The following is a 21,156-nucleotide window of genomic DNA, read 5'->3' on the forward strand; positions in this document are numbered from 1 at the left end:
TTCCGGAGCATATTGACATAAGAGTTTATCCCGGCCCTCGTGTCCCGGTGGGCCACTCGGCGGGCCGGGGGATTCGTAATAGTCGTTCCACACTCCCCAGCGCTTTCTGCAAGCTCATGGCGTCGTTTCGCTTGTCGTTTTCTCACTTGCCTACCCCAGCCGTCTCCTGATGACGCGCCGTGTGCTGTTAGTTTGGTACCATAATCCAAAAATCAGCTCATAGTATGCATCGGAGTGTCTGCCTGCAACCGTACGGTACATGCTGGACTGAATGTTCTGAATCGATTCAGGCCCCGGCGTTCCCCGGAAATGCGACGGGTTGAACAAATATTTTTAAATCCATTTTCTTTACCTTACCAAAGCACACCGACGATTAAATCGGTTGTTGTAGTAGTAATGCTGAGTGAAGGCACAGCTGAATTGTGGGGCATCTACAGCGAAGAACGAACCAAGAAATGATTCGGCTCGCTTCCCAGGTGCCATGCATAAGCAAAAAGTAACCAATTTTTAAACATCAAAAACATTATGCTAAGCAGAGCAGGGCCTTTGGATCGGGGCATCTGCTGCAGGAAAGATATGAACAAGAATTTGAGACTTTCACCTTTCACCACACACCTTTGTACTGTCGCTGACCGAATAATGGGGCACGAGGGTACCGATGTGTAAAACTCATCAGCCAGCCACAGGGAGCCACAGATATGGTCCTTAGTTGAAAGTAAATCAGGAAGCAATCAACTACCAATTTACCACCGGCATGCAAACGATTTTGGCTAAAGGAACGTCTTCGAAGGGTTGACCTGACGGCACAGTGGCAGAGTGAGAGATGTAGAGAGTGTAAGATGAAGAGATTTGAATTATGGAACAGCTCACTGTTCCGCGGCTGAACGGCGCTTCGTGAGAAATAATGGCCAATTTCTTTGTCTCATGCTAAAACTTTTTTTCGATTTTGTTTAATTTGTTGCGCGTTCTCCCCTAATCTGGTGAAAAAATATCGGGAATTAAAATAATCTCTACATTATGCTACTGGTCTATGTCTACATTTCATCCCATTTTCGAAACGGTCTGAACGGTCCTTTTTAAGAATAGCCCTCAACACATTCTTCATTGCGGCTCCTATCCCAACTGTTGACTGTAAAACGTGTCCACGGAGCGGCCTCTTGAGTTTGGCGAATGTCCAGGAGTCACATGGGGCTAATTCTTTTTGTCAAATCCGGTCTTTTTTGACGCACGCAGAATTACGCAAACGACACCGCAAATAGTATTCTTTGTTGAGAGTTCGGTCATTTGAAAGGAATCCATGATGCACCAAAATAATCAAAGGAGAACCGTTTCGCGTTCGTTTTTGGCCACAGTAGTATTAGAATTTTTTAATTTTTTCCATTCGAACAAATCTATGCAGTACATCGGTGTGCCTTTATCGAAATGTAGAAAAACTGTTCTTTGTATTTTGTTCTCGATTTTATGTGTGGTGGAATCAGAGCTCGGTATCGGAGCCAGAGCTATGTTCCGATGAGCTTGTCGTGGGGGGGCGTTTTCCCACACGGCCGAACGCCGTTGGCCCTATTGTTTTCCTTGGAACACTGCTGCAAACGATGGCGATGATGATGATGATGATGATAGTGGCGGCGGTAATGGCTGGAAAGCTGTTCTTCGTTGTTGAAAATATTTCCATAAATACAAAATTGATTCTATTTTTTTGCATCTCTCCCATACGAACTTCACCCTGGTCGGCGTCCACAGTTCTCGTCTTTTCGCTGGGCGTGCCCGTTCAGCGTTCAAGTGCGGTGTCACAACGCAACAGTGGCGCAGCGGCCACCACCATTTGGTGAGTTGTGGAGCGGCGAGCCGAGAAGACATGTGGTAATAAATTGTGATAAATGATGTCTGGGCCACCTACTGGGACTGCAACTGTTGGTTGAGCATTAGAATGCAGTTTGCATGGTCCGACTGTAAGCTGGTGGTGGCGGATCGGCGGCGGTGCAGATCGGAGGGGCGGGAAAAACAATTTTCTGACGAGTTTAGGCACTTGGCCCTTTCAGACAGCCAGCGTTCTCCCTTGACACGGAAAAGTTGATAACGTCAGCGTTTCGGTCCATTGGGAGGCAGAGGTCGAATAAAGGCCAGTGGTCCAATCCAATGATTTACGACGATTTTCGTGCAACTTTTCCCAAATCCGCATGTGGATAGTTTTGCTATTTTGTTTCACGATTCGCCAGAAAAGTTGTTTGCTGATGTCGGTGTGTGGTTTTTTTTCGAACCAGTTTGTTGAACATTTTTCCACAGTCTATTTTAGTTTGATAGCGCAAAATATAAATGACTAAAAATTGTAATTATTACTTATTTTCATATACCTTATTTCCTACTCATCTTAGAAGCAACTCTTACCCACCAATTGAGGTTGGCCATCAACCTGGAATGTGAGGAAATGAACGCTCTTGCTTCACCACTCCATTCACTCTCCGAAGACGTGCTATCTCAGCGTGAAATAGCGCATAGCTGAGAATTATGATTAGAAATAACCGAAGCATAAATTAATTGCACTTCATGCATGTGGAATTCAGTGTGGCACAGGTGATCCACCTCGCACCGTTCACGAGCAAATAAACGCCATTCGCGCGGATTTGGCCCGAGCAAAAGTGGCAAGTCAGTGGCAGTAATTTCATTATGATTTCATTAAAACCTCTGCTAATCCGTCAAGCGATACCGGACCGCAGCGCGTTACAGGCGACCCGTTTGCGCCAGTCCGGCAGCTAGCGCGTGTACAAAACGTAAAATCTCCTGCCCCGTTCCAGGGCAGGCCGGTCCAACCGAACGGGCGCGGCATCCCCGCGGCGATCTTGACCTGCAGGAATGCCGGAAATTACCCTAAACCGTTCACGGTTGCCCGGAGCCGCGGCTTGTTTCGCGCTCGTGTCCGGAGGGTGTGACTTTTAAAGTTCCATTAAAAAGTTACGACGGTAAATATCATTAGCCAGCGTTGATGACCGAAAGGCCGGCACGGACACGGGGCCCAAAAAAGAGTTGCCCGACCAGCGGCCGCCGGGCTTACTGCCCCGTCATCCGGTGGCGGATCGAATGGCGTTGGATTTAATTTGGTTAAAGATCCGTCCGGTCTGCAGGGCCGAGCGGGGCGATCCTTTCCGGAGCGTATACTACACCCGGCGTAAATTTGAGCTAGCAAACAAAGAAAAGTTTCCTCCGCCTTGTAACAACATGATGAATAAAGTTGAATGTGAATTGGTTGGCGACACAGGGACGTCCAGTTTGTCGTTTCGAAACGGGACCGAACGAATGCATAAACTAATGATGAGGCTTTAAGGCGTTTTCGTTAGAAGCTAGCTCTTAACACAAGTGAAACGAACTGGTCCTAGATGATGATAAGTCCCACCTCTTACCCCTGCATAGGTTTGAGAAGGACGGATTTATCTATCGATAGTTACATATAACAATAAGCGAGAGGGGGCGTGGGAGCAATCTCTCCAGAACCATGGCATCTAGCTTTACTCCTTTCGTACAACGGTCGCCATCCCTTAAAGTGTTGGACCATGACAATGCATGACATCCTCCACTGAAGGGAGGGTCCACTCTCCGGAGCACCGCAGGTTTCTCTTGCTCTGTTTGTAGTGCACACCTACAGTTACCATTGATTGGTAATGTGGTGCCACCCCCGATCATCACAGCCTGATCATCTGCTTTTAGCTAATTGACACCAATGATTCTATTCGTACAGAATGCCCACCACTTCCTCATTTGCGCGCGCGTGTCTCAAACCTATCTAGACTCTTTCATTCTATTTATTATTAAAATTTTTCATATTCAATTTCTCAATATTTTTTTAATCTTATCATCACCATAATCAAAGCGTATGATGACAAGCACAGTTTCGACAGATTGCTCCACAAGATCCAAGATTTGACAGATACTACAAATACAACAAAATACAACATGTAAAATATAACGTAACTACTGGTTTGTTGAAGTTAGACACAAGTTATACGACCTCTCTTATGTATGCGGAGCACAAGCGCTTGAATTCCCCCAGATCTGCGGCTTGGGTGATGCGTCTCGGCATCCTATTGTACCACTGTACCCCCTTGAAGAACAAGGAATTACAGGCGTTTACTGACAAATAGTTTGGTAATCTCGGATCCCCCGCTCTGCGAGTACGGTAGCAGTGAACGTTTGACCCAACAACTATCTGTTCTCCCAAGTACGATGGCACAATCCCTTTCAAAATTTTATACAAAAAAATTGCCGTTTGGTACGCGATTCTCTGCCTAACTGACATCCATTGTAAAATATCTAGCATAATAATAGATGAAGTATACCTACTACAACCCAAAATTAGCCTCATAATTCTGTTCTGCAGCCTCTGCAACCTTTGAATCTGTTTTTGGTTTCCAAGGAATAAAATGGAGGCACAAAAATCAAAGTGGGGTGACACTATTGACTTGTACAATTGAATTTTCGCAAAGAAATTCAGATTGCTGTTCAACCTACAGATCACTCCACACTTCTTTGCCACCTTTGAGGTAATGTAATCCAAGTGTGGTCCAAACTTCATTCCATCATCCAACACTACTCCCAGATATTTCATCTCTGAAACTCTATCGATAGGTTCCTGTTTGATTGCAATAGACAGCCGTATGTCAGTTGACTTCGCTGACAAGATCATGTACTTTGTTTTCTTGACATTCAAAGCCAATTTTTTGTACTTCAACCAGCCGTCTAAAGCCAGCAAGTCACTATTTATTTGTGTCTCAGCCTGTTTTATGTCTTTTTCAGAGACAAATAATACTGTGTCATCTGCAAAAAGATTGATATCACAATATTTTAAAATACTTTTCATGTCATTAATATACATAATAAATAACAGTGGCCCAAGAACACTGCCTTGCGGCACCCCAAGGGTGTTATCAATAGAGTCCGAACAGTGGCTCCCGAAAACTGTCCTTTGTGTTCTGTTCTGTAAATAATCGGCAAACCACTTTAGCTCAGTACCCATAACACCGAACCTTTTTATAGTTTCCAGTAGCAAAGGCCTCGATATCGTCTCAAACGCTCGCTTAAGGTCCAAGAAGACAGCAATAGTCGGTTGTTTCCTCTCCATGAAACCCTTCCATTTGGCAAGGACCAGGTTTAGTGCAGATTCACAAGAATGTCCTGCTCGATATCCCGACTGCTCCCTGACAAGCAACTTATTCCCGTCCAGATATTGTATCAGCTGGTCTTTCACAACAAACTCCAAGACCTTTTCAAGAATATTGAGCATGTTAATGGGACGAAACTCATCCGCATTAATAGCCCCAGTCACTTTAGGAATAGGGACAACTGTCGACTCCTTCCATGAGGCCGGGAAAATACCATTCTCTAAAGATTGGTTAATCACCGAAAGAAGCATCGGCCCAACCACACAGAAACTGTCCTGTAGTACTTGAGCGTTTACTTTTCCTATTCCGGCCTTGTTTTTTAAGTTAAAGCAAATCTTTCTGAGCTTGTCATACGAAATTTGTTCGAACTTGAACCTTTGCCTTGTAATGATGATATTCCTCAGCTCCTTTGGTTCAGGCATATCAGCAATTCCTTTATGAATAGTTTTAACACTTTCAACAAAGAACTTGTTAAAACCCTCAGCAATTCAACTCTGCCTCCCCTCTGCAGAGTCCTAAAAATCTATGCAGCAATCGATTGCGCTGGAAAGTTGTAAATCTGCGTTCGCCACTAAACGGTGACGTAACCAACGATTATAGTTAAACCTTAAATGCTTTCAGAATCGTCTGGGCGTCTTCAGTTTCGATGTGTAGTTATGACATCGCAGTGTAAAATCTGACCCAACCACTCACCCAAACTGGCCCAAAACCAAGGAGCGGCAGTCGACCCAAACGATCAGCGCCTAATGCTTTCTGATGCATTATCCGATTAAGGCACTTCGGAGTGCGGTCCTGAAGCAGTGGGGCAGTGTTTCACTTTTAATTATCAGTCCGAAACTAGAAGCTGTGGCGACTTCGGGTAGCTTAGGCTCCCTGCCTCGGCACGGCTCGGGGCTGGCCGTGTGCCACGGACCATATGACCTCGTGTTTGTGGTCAAGACAACCTAGTCGTGCTGGTGACGACTGGGCTGTCGACTGGTCTGGTCGGCAGCGGGGCCATGTTCTTGGCCAAGTGGAAGCAGCTGTTCGGGAGCCGGAGCCGGGTGCCCCTTTCCCGTCGGTGGGCAGGATACGGCGGGCTGCGAAAAGCCAACACTGACGTAAGTTATTAATTTATGTGTGCAAGTTGTATCGTTTAATGCGACAACGGAGCATCGCCCGCTTGCAGTGAGGCCCCACACCTCACGGCCCCCATTTTATCAAAAGGCAGCATATTTACTATCTCTCTCGGCAGTGCTTACGCATATAGTTTCCGGTGTTTAGCCCGGCACTGGCAGCTCCGGGCTCGGGCCAGGGATGTAAATGGTGTGGCCGGAAAAGTTTGTCATCTGCTGAATGAGTAAGCTACCGGCAAGCTGACAGCCACGCAAATCTAACGACCTTCCACCGGTCCACCGGGCGAGCTGGCCGGCTGTGTGCCCGGCTGGCCGATAAGATTAAAATATCACTTTTCATGACAAATTGATGGCCCAAGTTCCAAACTGCAGCTCCCCGAGTGGCGGACGTGGCTTACGTGCGAGGAATTAGTTGTAGAGGCGGAGAGCCCGGAGTTAATATGATTGTAACGAAATTTATAACGAAGCCATCGGCAGCGGTGGAGCACTTTGTTTTTACCGTAAATCCCACCGAATTCAGATTGGTTTACGAGATTAGCTGTTAAGGTCGATTAGCAGAGCTATCGAAAGGGATGTAGACCATTCCAACCCTAGGACCGGAACCCTAGTTTGCGTTGCGCAACGAATAATAGAAGCGAGAAAATGGATCCGTATCAATGCAAAACGGAGAGAAAGTGTCCCTACGAAGTGTAATAATCGATTAACTGGGAGCCATATCGTACTTGATATGGAAGACTAGGTTGTTCAATAAGTTTCATGTCTTGATAACAGAAAACGCTACAGCTAACCTATTTTTTGTTATGTTGATACACTCTTCATATGAACGTAATTGAAATTTTATTTCAATAGGTCAATCGTGCTGTGATTGAATGTAATCGTCGAGTCGAGATTTGGTAGAAATCCTTGGTGTCTCATTGGGCAGTGTAAGCAATATTTTGACTGAAGTGTTGGGTTTCAGAAACCTGTGTGCACAATGTCCGCCACATTCGCTAAAAATGGAACAAAAATGCATTCGAATGCAACTTTCTCGCTACATTTAGAGCATTTTCGAAAGCATTCCGTCTGTTTTTAGACCAAAATAAAATCATGCGTGAAAAGCGTTTTTTATCAAATGTGTCGTCCCAACAGCTGTGAAAGCGTATTTTAAAACCCACCCAGTTTCTCACTTCAGGAATGGAATTCATAAATTGGTATCTCTTTGGAACAAGTGTATTGATGATCAGGGAGACGATACTGAATAATCAAGTGTATTTCAAACCATAAAAATATGTTTTACTTATCGAGGCTTGAAACTTATTGAACAACCTATTCAAGGTCAAAAAAACTCTAGAATAAAAGTCAAAACTATTAGGTCTGCAAATTAATTCGTGCCGTTTTATAATGGATGGCATTACTCACAAAAAAAAAGAAATTTTTTTTAACGAAATATGTGTTTGATAGCTACTATCATTGCGCATCTAACATAGTATAGTTTTTTTTTGTTAAGGTCTAAACAACACCTTTTTTAAGCATTTGAACATGTCATGTTTTGTTCCTGATAAAGCGTTTTTGCGGGAAGTACTTTTTTATTACAGCTTGCACGGCAGAAAAAATGGATTCTTATATCGAATCGTCATTGGTGACAAAAAGGGAAGATACAAGAATTCTAAACCCAAAAAGGCTTGGATACAGCTTGGTGAATCATGTCCATCGAAACCAAAGCGAAATATTTACTGCGCAACGGTTATGATGTGCATATGGTGGGTATGAAAGGTGTGCTGTATTTTGAGCTTTTAAAACCCGATGAAATTATTTAAGGACAATACCATCAACAACAATTAATGCACTTGAAGCAATGCTTTGGCCATAAAACGACGAGAATGGGATAAAAGGCAAGATGGGCTGATTTTTCAAAAGAACAAAATTTGACCCCACATCGCAAAACCGTTAAAAACCTATCTAAAAAAATTTTGAATTGAAATTGAATTGTATTGAAAAATGGGTCTCTGAGGGAATCGCTCCTAAAGATAAGAAGTACTATCGACACGGAATCGAGGAACTACCCAAAAAAAGGGCAGAAAGTAGTAGCTAACGACGCACAACACTTTCATTAAGGTAGTCACAGGTTTTGTTGTTGTAGTTAGGTCACAAATGGCGGTTAGAAACGGCACGAATTAATTTGCAGACCTAATATTCAAGGAATCTATTTCATGAAAGGACGCAACGTTTCGTGATGATTTGTTCTGTTTGGTTTTTAATGACACGACTTATGTGACTATTGTGACCAGTTGTTTTCCCAACTTACTAGCAGAATGTCTTCAATCTTCTCTTCGAAGTCCACAACATAATTGTGCCTGCCAATTGATGTTATTTGAATGATTCAAATATTCGCCACTCGTGCACGGATCGTTTGGTCGTTTTTCATCCGTCGGTTGATCCCGTGGTTAGCGGAACCGTTTGCGCCCGTCGGTACGCCGAGTCCGACCCACAAACCGGGACCGGATGGAAACGATACACCTGTGTCTCGATCCGGTCCGAGGCACGCTTTCGCATAGGAATTTCGCAGTCAACAGCTATGCGGTCGGCGCTCGTTGTGTGTGCGACTCACGGGTATCGGCGGTGGTTGAATTGATTGAAATTTATTGTGGTTTGCAACAAAAGGAATGTGTGAAGTATTTATTATTGATGGTGTGACGGAACGGCAGCATCGGGCAACGGCACCGCATCGTTGATCAATAGCAGCCTCACCAACAATGAAACACTGCATTAATACTGCAGCGATAGTAATCATCGGCACCGAGCCACCAGGGCGCCTGCAGTGGAGTTTGTTTAATTTTTCATCCCGTACAGGGTGACCAGTTGAGAGCACTTTATGGCGAACGATTTCTTGGCCATCCCGGGATCCTTGTTACACAGTGAGAATCGCATTTTGAGTACCTTTTTACCCATGGCAAGAAAAGTGCATCCTTCATCATGGAATGGAGATTTAGAAGAAATCTTCTCAAATCCACCTCCCAACTCCGGGCCATCCAAATGGAGAACTGGTCGGGCTAATGAAACTTTTGCCACTGCACAAGAACAAAGTGCGAGATCGAATCTGACGGTTCTGCAGACTCGGGATGGAACAATCTTAGTTCCCCAAAAGGTGGCAGCGGGCCCGCGTAAATAACACGCCGAAGAGTCGAGCAAGAAGCAAATGAAACTTTTCCATTTCGACAGCACCATTTTCGGGGATGGGCCGGAAGGAGTTTCATCGATAAAAGATAAAATCATCACGTTGCGCTCCGCTCAGGTACTCTCCTTAACGGTTCGATTTGTGGATTCATCCTTTTTTTGCGTGCCATCGTCAAGTTTGTCTAGGTGCCGCCCGGACCGTCGGAAGGAAGCGAGGAAGCGGGCGTGGGCTGAACTTTGTCACACTTGCCGCCTGCGAAGATGGATGGAAAATGCTGTTGTCAAAATATTTACTTTCCATCCATCCGGCCGAGCGACGGTACTTTGTCGCGGTGCGTGGAAATCAATTTGCAGCCGGAGCCGGGGCCGGATCCTGAGTTTCTCGACGGTCGCCGTTCGCAAGAAAAGTTGGTGGTTTTGTTGAAGTTTGAGTGGTCGTGATTTATAAGTTTTGATTGGTTGGGGCGCACCAACGGAGTGTAAGGTGCCATCGGGGGGAGGATTACGACAAGGTACGCCCGTGCCACGAGTGGGTTCACGGGAAAGTGGCTAAAACAAGAACATTTTGCGGCCGGTAAAACGCACCTTAGCGCACATTTCTTTAACACACGTGATGCAGCAGTACCGAAGAGTGATCCAAGGGCTTTCAAGAAGCTGGTGTCACCCTACAATGAGTTCCGAAGAATAAAATCCCAATCCAAAGGGTCCATGTTTAGGGCAGAGCTCGAAGGTTCTCGTTTTTAAAGAGTCCAAAAGACACCGAGCTGCATAGGAATTGTTAACGAATTTGGCCTCCACATTTGACGTAGTCCGCCAAAAAAAATACGGTCGCCAAATGGTGCATGTTGGTCACGCTGCCTTGGCTTCGCCTCATCTCGATTGTTACTCCGACTCTGGGGCGAGCCGGTAAAGCATCATTATTTATACATTGGCCGGGCTATCGATTTTACAAGCACGGGTCGCGCCCACACCGTCCCTCGTTCGGGGTGTAACCGACACGAGGTCAAGGAGCGACTACAGTTCGTCATCGGCCTCATCGCCGATTCGTTGTTCGTGCCAGCAGGGCGAAGGATGTTAAAGGGCGTTTTATTCGAGAGTCGACACTAACCTCACCTGAGATATCAATTGCGAACGGTTCGGTCCGCGAGGGTCCCGAAGGGTGCAGAATGTAAGATTGAATTTTGATAGGGGTCAAGCGATTGGGCCACCGAAAGTTTCCATCGCCGCAGGATTAGTGTCCGTCGCGAGCATCCCGGGAGAGACGAAGGAAACCGTTCCGATACAAATCTTCGGCCTCGGTCGGCTGTTAGGTTATTGAAAAACTTTGCGATCGCCGGGCGCTATGTTTTGTTTGCTGTGGTGGCCGCGAATCGGTTTCGACGGGTGCGCTGAACCGTGGCCTTCCGAGCCTTGTTCGGCTGCCAGCCTCGGCTCGGATTTAATTTCAATCCCATTATCGATGCACAGTACATTTTTAAACACTCACTCTCGTCCCGAGCCCCGACCCCAGGCCGTGGGCGGGCCCGTACTTTGCCCCGCGCCCGGCCACAAGACGCCGAACTCCGGCGGCTCCGGCGCCGAACATGCATAAATAATGTTGGCCGTCGAAAAGCTTCAACGGCGAGCACAAACAACGTTACACGGTCGACAGATAAAAGCAGGAAGCGTTTCGAGATGATCCAAGTTTTATCGCTCACCGTACGGCCATGTGCATACTTTAACGTTTTTAAGAGCACTACTACAGGAGTAAACTATCAGGACACGTATTCCCACACCGTCGATATATAAACCTTAATGTTGTTGCCAGAACTTTCTTCTTCGCCGCCGGTCCGCCGGTTGGTGTGGATGTTTCGCAGCGTTTATTGAGCCGGGGCCGCATCAGCAGCAGCTCGGAAGGCACGCGGCAAGCGCCACACGGAGAACATGTTCATCCTGTCGTAAGTGCATCGATGCAATAAAGAAGAGATAACACGTGGAGTGCATCATGCTGCTGCTGCACGGCGTGTCGTCGTAAGTAGCAGCCCCAGCTTTGCGCTGCTGCTGCGTCGCTCGGTTTCCGAACTATTTCAAGCACGTTCTCCGGCGACCGATTCGAACCGCAGCCACCGGGTCAGCCAAATGGTGCCACTGCTCGATGCTAAAGTGCAATTATTTGCAACATGAAGTGGCTGTCGCTACTGTCGGCCGTGTCAGCCGTGTGGTCCGGCCTTGCAGAAGCCATTCCGACCGACCGACAGGCGGCCGAGGCTAACGTGTTTAAATGAAGGAAATGTTAAAATCCAACATTTATCGGCCGTCTCGAGCAAACGCCAAACGCGTGTGGACGCATGCAGAACATTAATGAGCATTGTTCTTTTGATCGTTGCTGGCACCGAAGGATCGTGGCCGACACGTTTCCGATTTGTATCTGTCGCCTGCCTTCCCGTCCGGCAGACGCTCGGCGGTCTACTTGACTCTCTCTCATCATCATCGTTAAGATAGACATCAGCATATTTTGTCTAAAATTATGTGATAAATTCATCACCTTGCCCGGGCGGCGCCATGTTCCGTGTTTTTATCCGCGACCAAGCAGGCCCCGGGTTACGGTGCGATGGCCGGGGTGTAGATTAATCGCAAACGCTAAGCATCGTAGGCTGATCCGTATCGGGTGAGATAAATTTTGCGAATGCGCTGCACGTCCCCAACAGGGTGCCAGGGGCCCGGGTGCGCTGGGCGTAAGTCCATAGTGGCAGCAGTTCGCGGAAGGCATCATAAATTAGACTTAGCACTGTTCGCTCGTCAGCACGACCACTTTTGTTGGATTATCACTCACAGTGACAAATATTGCTGCGGATGTAGCGGCAAGCTGAAAATGGCGAATTAAGACCAGTCTTCAAGGGCGATGAGCCGAGCCGGACGCCACCGTGTTAGCGATGCTTTGCGCTAAAGTAATGTAAAGAGCAAAGGTGTAAAGAGCAAAGTAATCTTATCCACACAACGCAACCCTAACTTTTTCGGTGTAGGCAGCATATTTCCGCCGGCTATAAAGTGATGGAAGTGAAAGAGCACAACGCAGATTATGTTTGTGCACTAAAAGTTTGACTCTCGAATCCAACATACATCGCTCGTGAGTGCAGCCTCCCTCGCAGGCCTTGAAATGGAGTGGCTGTCGGTTCGATGTAATCGGCTAGAATGCATTAGCTTCCTAATTACCCCCCGCAGTGCTATAAACGCATTTGGTGTGAATTCCGACACCAGCCTGACAGCTGGCCGGCCATGCCATCACACCACCTACCGCAATCATATTTAATTTACAACATCGAACCCATTCCTTTATGATTTGTAGCCCTGGGGTATGCGTTGGCTAGTTGTAACGGCAATGCGGGAGAAGTGCAGAGTTAACCGTGGTATCGGTAGGCGCGGTGCTTATCGCCGGTAGCGGGCGGAATATTCGGCCCACTGTCTGAGTCACGGTTTGCCAGTAGCAGAATGTTTGACATCGTCTTCAGTATGTTGAACTGAGAAATGCCCAATTCGGTACGACCAAGCATAACCATTTCATAAGACGATGTATCAGAAAATGGTCTTCAGTGTAGAAAGTATAGCATTTTCGTCCAGCTATTGGTTTGTTTAATTGATTTGAGAAATTTAACTCGAACTACAGGTGGTACGCATTGTTGGTGGTTGAAGCAAGAAAACTTGTAGAGCGAGCGAATCTGCGATGATGGCTTAAAATAACTTATCTATTTTCTTACTAACTTTAGATTATTTGGCCTGTTAACTAACTATTTACATTGTAGCTGTAAAGGGTGGCTGGTTTGTGCGGAGGATGGGTTTTGGTATATTCTTTCCGAGAACTTCCGTTGTGTTAAAAATTACAAGTCACTTTTGCAATGTACCGGTGGAAAGGGGGGATGTCTGTGGTTCTATGCCATGGTAGGTAGCTTGAGAATGGCTTTTAGAAATTTTTTCTGGATTATTTGAATTTTATGTATGTGTTTTTGAGCGCAGATGGGCCAAATGGGGGCTGCATATGACATGATTGGTCTGATAAGCGATTTGTTGATAACAATTTTATTTTTGTTGGATAGTTTGGATTTTCTGTTGATGGTGCAGTATGTGCTTCGCATTTGTAAACTGTGATTTCGAAATGTATTTTGAAGGTTGTACGCTTGTCATGGTACTTTACTGGTTGGTTCCATGGGATTTGAGTGTTGGTTATTTTGGTATAACGGTTTGGCTTTCGATAATGTAATGAATCCTTTTTTGATATGTACCGAACAAATGTTCACGTTTGGTATTGCTCGTACATTTTTATCGGGTATTACTACAGAAAACTACGAAAAAGTACAGTTTATCAACTTTGGTTATGCAGCAAAATTTTTGGCGCGATCTGGCGCAACTAAACTAGGTATTACACTTAAAATGTAGCTAATGTTAAATTGTTTTGCAGTAACTCTTGTATCCGTCACGATCCGATCGTGTCCGCTGGGTCCGTTTATTTTAAGAAAACACTTCTATGCACCAGTGGAGGCGCCTGGTCTCTATGTAGTCTATGAAATAGCAATATTGCCTTTATTGCCTTTATGAACTTAAGGCTTTTTCTATTATTTAAGTAAACTAGGTGCAATGTACCCTTTACATTTTCGATGTGTAGTATGCGTAACTCAATATGTGTTTCTTTTAGGGCATATGCATTTTAACGTACTCGGTATAATGGAGGAATATATTCTGATCCTGAGCGTTCAAATACTGTTTTTAGGTAAAGATTTGATGGATAGGTTAAGGAATATCTTAATAGATCCGTAAATGTGGAATATCTCTGTACTCTTATGTAATCAGGCATTTATCAATTTATCTGTATATATAAAAGAAAGTCGGCCATGTTGTTCTTCCAATCACACATAACTCAAAAACGGCTGAACCGATTTGGCTGAAAACTGGTAGGGAGGTAACTTAAAACACAAGGAAGGCTTTAGGATACTTTTTATATTCCATCACAATGAATCTGCACAATTATTTTTCTTCATACTGAGACGAGACAGACAGAGCGCGCAAACAATTGTAGACTTTTCTTTCTCACTAATGCAGCGTCTCCTTCTTCCAAGCAAAAAAAGCCTTCCCCCACTCTCACACTCTCACTCTCATTCCCTTCTCGAGGAAGGCCAGACAGAGAGCGTCACTACGAGCAAAGGTTGAGCGAGTTGTCAGCGAGTCTCTTTCTTGCGATTAGTTTGGCGAATTGTAAGTCTCTCTCGCGTACATAGCCTCCACTCATTCTCGCGAAACGTTGGAGCTTTTGATTCTTACTTAGCTGTCTTTTTTATAACTGTCAAAATCTATTGAAACAATCCGCGAACACAGCGTAGTGTCGTAATACATTTCCTTAACAATGCCTGGACCAAGACGGTCGAATCTTTCCCGACAAAGCCGTAGTGCAAAAAGGATGCGTAACATTGCGAATAATATGACTGAAGAAGAAACAGAAATTGCCCTCGATCGGGACCGCGTTCGTAAAGCTGAATTTCGCTCTTCTCAACCCAAAGAGCACAGAGAGGCAGTCCGTGAAACGGCTCGGTTGCGAATGCGAAATCGTCGAGCGAAAAATAGAGATCAACAAGTAAATAATTCTCGACGCACAAGAAGAGATTTGGCAAATGTTGATTTGTATCGAGCAGCGTTTCGATACGATTGCATCGCTAAGTACAGCGAGCATAATAGCGGCCGCATTGGGTCAATGGACGTTTATTGTGGTAAATGTGAGGCGTTGAAATTTTCCGTAAAAAAAGGCCGGGTTGTGCTGCCTTAATGGAAAAGTGAAATTGCCATTACTGACTCCGCCACCAGAATCTTTGCATTCATTGCTTTGTGGCGAAACACCCGAATCACGTCATTTTCTTGAAAACATTCGACATTACAATGGATGCTTCCAAATGACGTCATTTGGGGCAAAGATTATCAATGAACGAGGATTTAATACAAAATTCCGATTTTTTATACTAACACCCGGTATAGTGGAAGAATGACTTATTATAATTATTCCTACGTATTATGTGTCTTCTTCTTATTGGGCAACAATCGCTGAGCGGTCTTAGCCTGAACCAGAGACAATGTTAATCTCTGATGCTCTCTGTAACAGTTCGTTTTTATGGGCGGTGTTGTTGGTCACACGCAAACATTCCTGGCACCTGGGAATGCCAAAATACTGTTGATAAGGAATTAAAAGGCCTTATTTGTGTCAATTTTATTTCGCTCTTTCAATTTAGAGTCGAAGTTTAGCGCGATATTCAAGATCGCCGGTCGAGTGTCTAGAGTTTATCTGAAATGAAGGCATAAAACTCTTTCCGTGCGAAAGTACGCAGTTTTCAGCTATCATCCGCGACTGGAGCGCCAAAACCAAGTGCCAAATTGAATCGCATGTCATACGCTATTCCATTTACACATGTCCTGCGTGTCCTTTTTCTTTTCAATGTTTGTGAATGTACAATTCAATTCTCTTCCACCGTTTGACACACGTCGCGCGCGGCTCATGCAAACACGACTTTCTTCAAATACTTTGCACAACCGGAGCCGTCAGATATTTCCTTGTTTTTTGCAGCTTGTTTCGACATCACCATGAATCGGAGCTCATATGTGAAGCCGGCTGTCGTGCAGAAACGGCTTGGAAATGCTGATCCAACATAAGTGCAATGTAATGCCGTATAATCCATTCGCACAGCGCGACCGGAGCGATCATACTCAAGGTGACGTATCGTGACATTCAAACTGACACAAACCATCAATCATGCGGCCAACGTAAACACGTGGCTTGCGTGTTGCCGGGGCTACACCCTCTTCGACAGTCGGCCAGTTTTAGGCGCCCCGTCCCGCGTCCCGGATGCTGGGCGAATCCTGGAACGAGATCGGAGAAAATCGCGCTACGCTGGAATGCTCAGTTCGCTCCATTTTCCTCCCGAGAGAGAGGAAAAGGAATATGTCATTTTTTTGTATCATTTTATAGCTTTCCATACCGGTTCGCCGTGGCACGATGGTGCCGGTGCCGTGCCGGAACCGGCCGACACATCCACCCCAGCGCCGGGTCTCTGAACATGGCGTAAATGTGCGCTAGATGACAAAGCATAAATCATAAAATGATGTACGCCCCGAACATCAACGGCGACAAAATAATCATGATCACGAAGTTTATCACCGGTGTCGTCGTAATAACGCCAATGACACACCGAGGTGGGTGTCGACGAAACCTTTGATGCTTAAAGGAACTGGCAACCAATCCTGCGGAATGGCTTTGACGTTGGTTTTAACATCGGCGGCGAATTTTTGCTGAGTCTTCCCATCGCGATACTCGTCGTGCCGGAGTTCCTCCTGATATGGTATGTAATATTGTCACTTTAGCCCCCGAGAGTGGCATGCAGTGCTCTAGCACAACATCCACGTAATGCTGCCGTAACCATTTCAATGGGTTATTGTACTCGCTATTATCAAGTCGCTGACGAACCGGGTCATCTTGAGTTTACGATGAAAAGGTCTCAAATAGTAAAAACCGATATCGATCGAAACATCGGAACGTTGAATCGAATGCCAAAAACCTCGATTTAAATCTCAAATACCCGAGCAAGAATGAATCGTGGGGCGAAATCGTAAATAGTTCAACGATATTCGTTTGATAGTGAACGGGCTTTGTGGAGCAACGTGAATGTGTGGCTCAATGAAGTTCATAGGTCCTTGCGATTGTTCGCCTCTCGTAGGGCCTGTCCATCATCGTCAGCACTGCAAAATTGTGTCGCCATCAGGGCATCACCATTTAGTGACAGTACCATCGCCAGATGAGGTGATTGACTGCGAAAGCAGAATGATAATAGCAGATTTTTCACCGAAACCACTCAAACGCGCCCTGATGTGGAATGATCTTTTGCAGCGACACCAGCAGCTTGGGTTGGCCTGGCGGGCTGAATCGAAAATGACAGCTCATTAGTTCGCTAACTCCTTCAGCGACGAGTATCCGTCGTCGTCGTCTTCGTTGCCGCCGTCGTCGATGTCGATGTTACCAGTCCGCTGCGATCCTCTCCATCAGCGCTCCTGCGAGCCAGGACGATTTGAAACGTACGCCTTACATCGTATGCATATGAGCTGCCGTATGGGCTTGATGAGCTGCCCGAAGCTTAGCACAGTCACTGATGGGAGGACCCTTTATCGCTCTGGCATCACATCACCGCGACGCATCCGGTATCAACCCGAGTGCCGAGGGTACGAGCGACGTCACCGTGCTCACTTCTTGACGGTCTGTCAGTCAGTCGCCCGATAGATGACTTGACCCAATTTCCCGCATTCGGCGGGATAAGTGAAATCCTATCACTTGCCTCGAGAATTACTTCCTGCGAGTCAGATTTAGCGCTCGTGTGTTTCGCGAACTAGGCCCCGGTATCTAGGTTTTCGGTCGTGATGGCTTGTCGTTTGAAAGATTACGTCGGTAATCGAATCACTTCGCTCGCTGGGGAACTTCTGAGCGAAGAGCGCGTGAATATGATACGCCAAGCGGTGGCTAATTAATGAATGAGGAACAGTTTGGACTTTGCCGAGAACGAGCGCCGCCCGTTTTCCGTCAGCTAATTTGAGGCATTTCTGTGACACAGCCTGTGCTCCTTTTTCCCCGTGTAATCGAATCCTTAATCGATGACGAAACATTAGCATTTGGATTTTGAAGAGTGTTTGCTTCCTTTCGGGGCCGATGTATCTTTTGAACTGTAACATAATTCGTGAAAATAATCCAATCCCGTGCCCCGTCTCCGGAAGGCCCGCGCAGCGCAATCGCGTTCGAAATTGGCCCATTTTCCGGAAAAACTTTTTAAAGTTCGGCGAGTGATTTCGCAGAAACAAAGCAGCCCACTCCGGACCGGACGCCGGAACCTTTGAAGCCCAACCGAGGCGTCGCGCGCCGGCAAGCCCTTTGTTCTGCTGTTGCTTGTGTCCGTTTTAAAAAAAAGATAAGTCCCGCCTTTCGGCCAAACACCCACACACGACCTGGCGAAGCGAGTCGGAGTTCGGTGCAAAAGTTCCCATGTTTGGGCTGCTTACCACGTTCAATAACGCCCAAAACGTATCAAATCAAACTTGTCGAAAAACATCAAAATCCAAACCTACGGACCAAAACTTATGACACCCATCTCCGGAACCGGAGCCCATTTTCCGGAGACCGCAATGGGGCGGGTGGGCGTGCGGCTGGAGTGTGGATGGAGATTGAGTCACAAGTTTACCGTCTTTTGTCGAAACAACCGAACGAAAGTTGGCTCGGGGAATCGTCACGGAAGACTACGACGGCCGGACGGCTCGCAGAGCACGAGAAAAGAGTTTTGGCCACGGCCACGGGCAGGACCAGCGAAGATGGTAGCCAAGATAGGAGCTCTGGAGCTCCTGGACCCACTCCCGCTGCTGCTGATGATTATGGTGATGAAGAACAATCTAATTAAGCCTGGCTCATTTTGTGATTCTAGCCGGGGCCAGTGACGTGGCCGATGAGGGGGGCAGATTTGGTTTGTGGGCGCTTCAGAAGTTTGCAAAAATTGGGTTACTTCGCTCGAGTTTTATGTTGAGTGCTTCTTTTGAAGTTATCCGCCGGCAGGAAGACACCCGAATTGCCCGGTGGCGGTTCCACACACATTCCACCCACCGCCCACGGTGGGCGGCAGCGGTGGGCGTGAAGCTGAAGGTGTTGGGCGGATTCTCCTTGCTCCCTGGGGAAAAGTTCTTAAATGAAGTGCAAAATGAAGAGTATTAATTTTAACCTACGCACAAATGGCCAGCGCGCCACACGCCCGGGGCAAGGTTTTATGTTTATATTTTGGCTTTTGCTGGCTCCGACGGGCACGGCGCCACCGGTTTCCTCGTCTACTAGGGCCCCTTTATTTATGATGCTATCTGTTGCTGATTTGCCATCGAAGGACACCAGTTGGATGTGCCGTGCCGTGAGAGAGGTCCTGATGGGGGCTTCAATTGTTCAATTAAACCCCGATGTTTTTCATTCACTGCGCCAAGTAATGTCTCCTCCAGCGGGACCGTAACAGGATAAAATCACATTTTGCAGCGAATGCACTGAAAAAGCAAAAAAATAATAGAACGAGCTGGTGGTAGATAAACAAACCGCAAGTGCACATATCACCCGAAACTCATTCGGGAGGTATTTCGAGCACGTTCCAAGATTATGAGAATTTCCAAAATATGCTGGGGCTCGGTACGATGCGTTTGGCGTTGGGCTCTTACTGTCACGACTGAAGCGAATCGCTGGTCAAGGCGAACAAATCGATGCCGTTCCATTGTCAACGTGGTTCCACGTGGGCGCTGTTGCTGATTGCGTGATGATAGAATTATTTCATCAGCAACTGGTCATCATCCACTGATGGCGGAATGGTATGAAGTTGGATGATTCGCTCTCCAATCGGTAATCCTGTTATTGTTTTCTGTTCTGCTATCGTGAACCGTAAATGTTTTGCGAGGTTATGTACATATTAGGTTGTAGTTGTGTTTATCACAATGCTCGTATATTCAATGGACCAATAATGAGTTGGTAAATAAAATAAGAAATGAGTTATCACATTACTAAACTCTACTTAGTCTACTATCAACACGTGACGCGAAATGAGCAATGTTTGCGCGGTGATTGTTCAATAAACATTTGTAACTAACCTACAAGCCTGACGAAAATCAATTCGAACACAAACATCAGTAGCTATGAATGTTTAAAATGCTCGGATTCAATTTTAACTATGAAATGTTGGAATTAAAATCATACAGTTGAAAGCAAAACGAAGTTCTGATCAAAAACGCGAAAGATCTTAAGAAACACGAGGATGAAACCTTTTGCTTAAGTCAATTTAAATTCAATCAAAAACATTGTATAAGGTGTGTGAATGATAGTTTTGCTGTATTTAGGGCTCATTGATACAAAAGCAAAATTTTAAACATGCATATTTAGAACGAGCTAAATTTAACGTACGCGAAAACAAATTTAGTGTATGTCAATTGAGTGGGGTCTTTTCACATACTCTAAGGTTCATGAATGGCCACTTAATTATCGAATTTCTTGATATGATAACCTACGAAGTACTGCATGACTTTTTCTGGCTTGTGGATTGCTGTACTATCCTGTGATGCGGTGAAATCTTTACCAATGACACTTGTTCCTTCTCGAATGATTTTCCTTTCGTCAAGTTTTGGTCAGCTTTTACGAGTCACCATGACCAGGAAAGGCTACCAACTTGTAAGATTCATGGAAAAAATACATCTCTGGCCAGTAATGCCGTTGTAATTTGTTTCTCAGCGTTGATTTAAAACCCTATAGAGCAGAAAAGTTCAACTCCTCATAACGACAGTTGAGCCATATAAAAAAAACATCACTACGGAGCAGCTTTTCTCACAAGAGGTTTCAAAACATGTCGATAGTAAAGTATCATGATTTTTTAATTGGCTTTACTTAGGCGCAAAAGTTTTTTTGAAAACAAGCCCAGATTGGTCTTCCTTCTATAGACTACACGAAGATTGTTCTTTATCTTCTGATTTACATTTTCGTCAAATATCTTAGGCGAATTGAAAATGGTTTGTGGAAGAGATGTTCACTATACGTTTATGCCACGAGCTTTAATATGATAAATACGACCTTCGTTTTCATAACCCTTGATTTTTTAACCGATCTCTGTCTAACTTTGGTCCTTTTACTTTTGTAATATTTATTGGTTGATTCACCACTAAAACTCATATTAATGACCATT

This window comes from Anopheles bellator, chromosome 1, assembly GCF_943735745.2.
Source record: "Anopheles bellator chromosome 1, idAnoBellAS_SP24_06.2, whole genome shotgun sequence".
In the NCBI taxonomy this organism is placed as follows: Eukaryota; Metazoa; Arthropoda; class Insecta; order Diptera; family Culicidae; genus Anopheles; species Anopheles bellator.